An 8,450-nucleotide genomic window follows, 5' to 3' on the forward strand; every position below is an offset into this window, starting at 1 on the left:
TTCTCAACTCCCTGGGGAGCATACAGCCGGAGATGCCATTTCGGCGCTAACAGCTATAGCTAGCATTCAACAATTCTAGCACTGCCCAACCGCATACTCATTTACAGCTGAGTAGACTGGAGCAAGCGGAGTAAAGAATCTTGCTCAAAGATACAACACTTTTCCGTGCCGTGGCACAAACCCGCAGCCCCTTCAGTCACGAGCCTGGTGTCCTACCACTGGACCGAGGACTACCGTGCCTCCATTATACTCTTCAAAAACTAAAAAACTCGTACTTGCATTTGGTTTTTTCATTTCAGATCTCACCTGTTGAATGGTCATCTGATCAATTCAGACTGGAAAACGGGTATTGATGATGTACACATTATACAGTCATAAAGATTTGAGAATTTTCAATGTTTTACAACTGTATTTACAAAGCATAAGTATTGAGTTATTTTGTTTATGCATTAAGTGACTTATTAAAGTTATGATATTTTCTATCAAAATAAAGGGCCATCGGTGGCTGTATTTCACAGCACAAAAAAAAACATGGTTGCCCGGTTTCGGTAGGAGATGGCACACACGGTTATGCAACTGGCATTATTTCTAACTGTTTCTGCCCTACCTGTTCTCATAAGTATCATCATCACACCATCATTTCAAATTCATCAGTATGACATCATTCTGGTCAATGTCATCCATATCTTCACTGCCACATTCAGGATTACCATCATTGAATCCCCATCAATTCCACTACTTGATGACAATGTTTATTTTTATCTCCTGATGTGTGTAATCCTAAATGTGTCAAGTCAACTTCTAAAAGCTGATTTTCAAAAACAGGTGCAAACTGTACCGGGTGCATTGCATCTTTAGGAATCACTGAAGAGAGATACTTGTAACAGGAGGGGAAATATGTACAGCCAGACAGCTGGCAGACCGGGACTTGAACCAGGGAGTGTCTGAACTCTAGACAGATGCTCTAACCAACTGATAAACTACTACCTGGTCGCCCGCGGCAATCCACCAAGTCCAGTCAAATTCAAATGATGTTAATTTCAATGTAACAGAAATTCCTGCATGGTTCAGTTTCCAATTGATATTTCTGGACATCATCTCACATACTGGCAATGGCAACCAAAGAAAATATTTCTTCATTCTGGCAAAACGGCTATTTCACTCTTTGGTGATTATATAATAATAGTTCAAGGTTCTTATATACCGCTTTATCACCACCTAGTTCGAAGGTCCTCTCAAAGCGGTTCACAAATTATTATCCATGGTTATAGGGCCTTTGCAACCAGCCAATATCTTTCTCAACTCCCTGGCCGGTGCTGCTATTTTGGCGCTCACAGCTAGCATTCAATGATTCTAGCACTGCCCAACCACGTACTCATTTACAGCTGAGTAGACTGGAACAAGCGGAGTAAAGTATCTTCTTCAAAGATACAACACAGTGCTGTGCCGTGACTCGAACCTGCAACCCTTCGGTCACGAGTCCGGCGTTCTACCACTGGACTACCGTGCCTCTATATACATATAAATACATAAAACAGTTTGAAAAAGAGGCCCAGAGGGCCTGTATCGCTCACCTGAATATGTTTAGAATAATTGGTATGAAGTAAAGATATAGCACTCCATGGTAGGTGCTGTAAGTACATGTGAAATTTCAGAAAGATCCATACAGTACTTGAGATATAATGAGAACAAACTTCAAACAGAGCCCCATCCATATGCCCCTAGGGGGGGTCATACCCACCATTTATACAAAATTGAGTCCCCTTGGCCAAAGGATGCTCCAGACCAAATAAGGATAAAATCCCTTAATCCCGATGGTCAAAGAAGGATTTTATTATGGTTTTACCTCTATTTCTCCTATTGGGCCCCACCCTTCTGCCCCCTGGGAGACAACACCCACTGCTTATACAAAATATGGTTTTACCTCTATTTCTCCTATTGGGCCCCTACCTTCTGCCCCTGGGAGACAACACCCACTGCTTATACAAAATTGAGTCCCCTTGGCCCAAAGATGCTCCAGACTAAATTAGGATAAAATCCCTTAATTCCTACGGTAGAAGAAGGATTTTAAAGGTTTCACCTCTATTTCCCCTATTGGGCCCCGCCTTCCTGCCTCAAGGGAGGTCAGATACACCGTTTATACACAATTGGTTCCCCTTCACCCAAGGGTGCTTCATACCAAATTTGGACAAAATCCTGTCATTCCTACAAAAGAAGAAGGATTTTAAAGAATAATTTGCTATGTTTCCCCTATTGGGCCCCGGCCCTCAGGCCTCTGAGGGGCCAGACCCACGGTTTATACAAAATTGGTTCCACTTCACCCAAGGATGCTTCAGACCAAATACGGAACAAATCCTTTCATTACTACAGAAGAAGGATTTTAAAGAATTTGCTATATTTCCTCAATTGGGCCCCTCCCCTCGGCCCCCAGGGGGACCAGACCCACCATTTATACAAATTCTGTTCCCCTTCCCCCAAGGATGCTTCTGACCAAATTTGGTCAAAATCTGCTCAGTTGTTCATGACTAGTAGCATTTTAAAGGAAAAGTTGACGGACGGACGACGCGGTATGGCATAAGCTCACCATGGTCCTTCGGACCAGGTGAGCTAATAAAATGTATCATAAAAATGTAAAGTAACAATCAAAACAAAATTTCTTAACCAGGTTTTTGAAGTAAATGAAAGATTTAAATTGCATTTTTTTACAGTTATGGGGGTTATTTGAATGCATCACAGTACAGTTACGTTTGAACACATACACTTTATATCGAAAAATCAGCAGCCATAATAAGGTATTGTTTCTGACCTCTTGTTGAATAGAATAGTATCAGTTTATATACAATTGCTGCAAAAATTTAAAGAGAAATAACGGTCCGAATTAATTATGCAGGTCTCAAAGCTATTATGTATCTTAATTTGTAAGAATTTCTTAAACACCAATGAGTTTGACCTTACATACACAAAACTTCAACAAGGACTTTGAGATTTATACATACCAGTCAATATTATTAGTTATACAGGTCTTTGGCAGGGTACATGGTCTCATGTTCGCTGTCAGGACCTTATGTACCCTGAGCCGAAGGCGAAGGGTACATAAGGTCCTGACAGCGAATATGAGACCATGTACCCTGCCAAAGACCTGTATAACGAATTTGTCATACTGCAAAGCAATGTTCAAGCGTTGTCGTCTTGTAAAGCCTCCCATCCTGTTTCCTTGCACCGAGATAAAAATGACCCAATGCCTCGTCTAATCTTGGCTTCGAGAAGTCCTCAAAATCTGTGTCCTGCTACTTTTCGCTTAAGTCTGCTCTGAAGGTTTTGCTTGCTGAATTGTTATTTTTCTTTATGTTTGTAGGTATAAGTGACGCCCGTTTTGTCTCAATTTCACTCTCCCTGTGGCTTGCAAACCGTTTCGCCATTTTGTTCATTGTTGACATTAGCAGACGAACGTTCTCCGGTGTGTTCGATTCGAATCTGCGAGTTATCTCCCTTACAACAAGCGTGCATGCTCTTATGTACCCCGGCAAGGATACTAACATAGCTTCAGGTACCTTGGCAATTCGACCAATCACCGTGCGACATTTTTCTTTGCAGTATGACAAATAAACATATTCATATTCTATACACTCTGTTTACAAATATATGTACCCACTACCCAGTTATTAGATTGTAGTGAATATAAAACATAAGGATTATAATGCTGTTTAGTCCAACATCTATTTAGTAGGCCTATACAAACAGGTGCAGTCCCCAAGTGCAACAGGACCTCCACATGAAATGTCTGTAAACATTGTAACAGGGAAGAGAATAGTGTGCTTCCACTGGGATCGAACCCTCGATCTCCAGGTTCCTAGTCGGATGCTCTACCACTGAGCTAAAGGGAGATTCCCTCTAGCTTGAAGCTAGAAGGTGACCTTAAACCTATATGTACAATTGAACCCTGCCACAATTTTAAGAGCACAATTTCTCCATTATAATAGAAAAATGTAATCATCCTGAAATAATTTTGAAAACACTAGAAAAAAAATAAAAAATTGATTTTTTTAATTAGGAAATGCTCAATAGCAGAAGATGTTTGTGCCTTAGCCATTTCCTTTCCTCGCCTTGTCACCTCATCTGTGGCTTCTTCTAGGACTCTTACATATTGACGGACTAAAGATGATAGTGATTATAACTTGTGATTACATTAGCCCTGCTTAAAAAGTGGCAAATACTGTATATATGACATTGAAAAATTAACAATTTTGAAATATTGATCAGGCACATAAATAACAATTCATATAAGTCAAAGAAATTGCTTTGTTTTTCGTCTTCATGAATATATAAGATTTGACAATTAATATAGAATAACATAACATTTATAATCAGTTTTCTGTTGTTCAATAATTATTATGTAGTCAGTTCTTATGATCAAGATCAATGTGTTGATTGTGATAGACAGAAGTGTGACTTGACAAACAACTCAATAATGTATTTAGTACTAAATAAAACTGACTAAATAAAAACCACCATTAAAACAATGATTGGTCAATACTGTATGACTTTGTATACAGTAGGCCTATAGGGAATACTTAACAACCTGTCAACCATTGCCGTGACCTGATTTGTGTTTTTCGACATTATCACATAACTTATTCTTGGTTAACGACTTTCCTTTTTAAAATAATATCAGTGTTTGTTTGATATTTTCCATGCAAACACCTGTGAGATGATATTGAATCACGTATGTGTCACTGTCCCTGTGTTTACGTATAACGTTACATGCCAATCCCAGACTAAGATGTTTGTCTATTTTTCTTATTGATCTACTGATAAACAGTCGTAATACACACACAATATTGCTTTGTTTACTCAATATATATACAATTTAATAAATAACAATGTCTAATTGAAGTCTGCGTTAACTTACCTGTTGGTATTCAACTAGTAAACACTCGATGTAAATAATCCCAAGAAAGCGGGGGCGGCCTCCGATAGTAAATCAGCTGATCGGCGAACACAAACTTCTAAAACTTAGGTCTGTCGGTAGGCACACAAACTGGACACGAACACACACATAAACAGTGTGTCCGTGCTCCTATATAGTCTCGCATTGATCAACTTGAATCCATCTTCGACTGAACACAATAAGAAAATATGTCCACACCAATTTAACGTAAGTTGCTCAGTTCAAAGTGTTTCAAATTTCGTTCACCCTCCCACGCAGGAAGCCATTTTGGAGGTGAATGCAATCAGATTGAAACCGAGCCGCAGATTCGTATTCTGTAAATTCCCCCTTCATTCCATCTCAAAATCAGATACAACAAATGAAGTCAAAACATTCGGCCCCTGACTTTAAAAGAAAATTATAAACATAAAATGTATATTGCCTGTGTTATGCTGGAAGCGCGGGCAAGATCGGTAATCGGAAGAAATCGATTGCTGCGGTAGCTTAGCGATGATTTACGTAATCCTTTGACGTCATACGGGATATCCCTAGGACTTTGCTATGGCGAAGTGTTGCCTATGAGGTACTTGTGTGGCAGTATTCGGTACCCTAATGACGAGAATTGGGGGTGTGCGCCTCATACGGTAGTCTGGTCTGTTTGTACTTGAAAATGGAGACAGCAGGTGTCCCCTTCTGGATATAAACATCTAGTAAAGTGCAATGGATACTGCGACGTTTGGATATGTACTTTGTATATAAGCATACATTGTACAATTTTGTACTAAAATAACCATTTTTGAACGTATAGATACTTGGTTTAAGATGTTTTATCACCGACTTGAACAAATGTGATAGAACAATAACGGAAAACGTCCTTAATACATGAAGGTTAGGCCTAGTCCAGCTGTACCAAAGTGACAATATCAGACCAAGTCTTGACTCTTAGGCCTATTATCACTGTAAACAGATTTAATCAAATTACATTTTCGTAAACTATATTGAATTGCTGCATCAATTAAACATTTGAGATGTAGGTATTTATAAAAAATTTCTATGGATAGTTGTCTGCTTCATTGCTAGAAATGTTTTATAATCTGGGCTATTCTGTGGTCAGGATATTAAAATATTTTTTCCGTGTCCACAGCACCCGATTTTTGTGAAATTTAACCGCTTGACCTATCATTTTTTTAAATCAATATCAAAATGACAAACAAAAAATGATACATTGGTGGGGTTTTTTTTATATAATAAACTATTATACTCTTACGATATACCACGGAATTAGATTCTAAGTCCGTGGATATACCACGGACTTCGATATCTAGTCTAATTCCATGGATATACAGACAATATCCTGACCACATGATTTGTCTGTAGCGCAAATTAAGCATATCATAAAGAAAACAAACATAATAAATACTAACTGACTTTCTACCCGGAATATATTGTATTCTTGTTCAACACTCATACAGAGAAGGTGCTATGATTCGCTGCCAAACCCGGACGTAAAGATCCCGTCCTAGCTATACCCGCCGGTATGCCGTAAAGGATGGACTGGCTCTTGCAAAATACACACCTGTTACTAAACCAAAATGATTGTCTCCAGAACCGATCTGATGATTCACACGTGACACTTTATTCTATAATTTTTGTGTGTGTGTTTAAATTCTATTTTTTATACAGGATTTTGGCCACGATTTTTAATATTTTACGGTCATTTGATGCAATAAAACGTGTAGTGACCGAGACCTCGTCTCACTGCATATTTTGAACTCAGTACGACGCACGTAATGTGTGACGACACAGTGGCACGACTTACCAGTATCCTGTTCATTACGTGTACCCATTCAGGGGCGGATCCAGGTTTCCTAAAAGGGGGGGGGGGGCTGAGATTTTGTTCTCAATAGTCAACGGTGTGCTGCGAAAGGCAGCAGCCCGAGCGCGTAGCGCGAGGAGGGGGAGGGTACAGACCCCCTCCCCGTAAGGGGGTTTTGGGGGATCTCCCCCCAAAAAAATGTGTTTTCTAGAACGTCTCAGAAGCGATTTCCCGTGTTCTGAGGATTGTTTTTATGTTTAATTAACAAGAAGAAAAAAACATATTTTAAGTATGGCCCAAAGACTTTTTTTGTGTACTGGAAAGAAAATTAAAGTTTCGGTTCAAATTCTCTATCAACAGCGTGTTTTAGAAGTCAGATGGTATTATTATAGGGGCAACCTGGTGATGACAAATGTATGAATCCACAGGGGACTTGTTCATTATTACATAATTTGGCGTCCCGCCCGCAAGGGGGTACGAGAGGTCCACCGTCAAAATATAAATCTAGTCTTCAGACATTGTACGTTTGTCGTACAAAAGAACAAATAACACCATAACATCGTTGCTGTTTAATTAATGAGTTACTCATGGCATCACTAAGTTGGTAAACAAACGGTAAGTTCAAATCAGTGCGACACCCAAGGCCACTAGCTATATACAGGGGCGCCTCTAGGATATTTGAAAGAGGGGGCGTAGAATAAATTCTGTCTTTTGGACCATTTTTTTGCTAAAAAAACATAAAATAATTGTGAAATGCACTAATGTAACGGTTCCTGACTTGGAGCATGTATATTTTATAGTTGAAGTGTCATGGTTTGACATATTTTTTTATCAGAGTATGTCTTAAATTAATGAATATGAGAAATTGCCATATTCAATACAATATTAGCAGATTACGATAAAAAGAAATCTACGCCCATTACGCCCTCACCTGGACCCGCCCCTGATATAGTCTCGCGTTTTATAATTGTTGACTAATTCACTAGTGTAGACAATGATATATCTGAAATGTCCACGCTGATTAACTCATTAAGGGCGTGCATATTACCAACGGTGGTACATTTGTTAAGCTATCTGGTTAAAATAGTACAACTTAGGAGGCACATACGCGTCATCTTTAAATTTAATTTAAAATTTTCATACTTGTAAGTACAGCCTATCATCTCATTCTGGTACGTACAACTTATTACTACGTACACAATAGTATGCTGTGTGAAGATACTTTTTTGTACGCACACGATGGTAAGCTATAAGTACCACAATGAGATATTATGTTGTACATACAAGATAGTTAAACAGTTCCAACAATATATATCATACCAAAATAATTGAATGGATATGTTTAATCGATTATACATAATATTGTCAGCCGAAAAAAACATTTATCGTTCTTGTATAATGATATGATTAGTATCGCCCGGGTGGTTAGGAAGGTTACAATAAAAAGTATTAATTTTCAGATCATCTATAACGAGCGGTCAATAATATAATTATGCAACTTATGCTAGTATATTTCCGCCAGGGTTGCAAGTTGCAACTTGGGGTTTTGCGGAGGTGGTAAAATAAAAAACACACTTTAGGGTCAAGATACAAAGTAGACGAGCGTAGCGATGCCAACAAATATTGTTTTAATAAAGAAAATATAGTAAAAATATCAGATAACGGAAACCCACAATATTTGCTAGGATGCCGTATGGGATGTGTGGG

At 38.7% G+C, this 8,450-nt stretch overlaps 1 protein-coding gene across 2 annotated transcripts in view; it reads right to left on the reverse strand.

Annotated features, from left to right (window-relative positions):
* Window positions 1–5,211, reverse strand: part of LOC110454192 — a 104,128-nt gene extending 98,917 nt beyond the window's left edge. For both annotated transcript variants that reach the window (XM_021503587.1, XM_021503572.1), the window contains exon 1: window positions 4,910–5,211. The gene's annotated coding sequence lies outside the window, so the exon portion shown is untranslated. The remainder of the gene's footprint in view (window positions 1–4,909) is intronic.
* Between the last annotated feature and the right edge of the window lie 3,239 nt (window positions 5,212–8,450).

This window comes from Mizuhopecten yessoensis, unplaced genomic scaffold (genome assembly GCF_002113885.1).
Source record: "Mizuhopecten yessoensis strain PY_sf001 unplaced genomic scaffold, ASM211388v2 scaffold915, whole genome shotgun sequence".
Classification (NCBI taxonomy): Eukaryota; Metazoa; Mollusca; class Bivalvia; order Pectinida; family Pectinidae; genus Mizuhopecten; species Mizuhopecten yessoensis.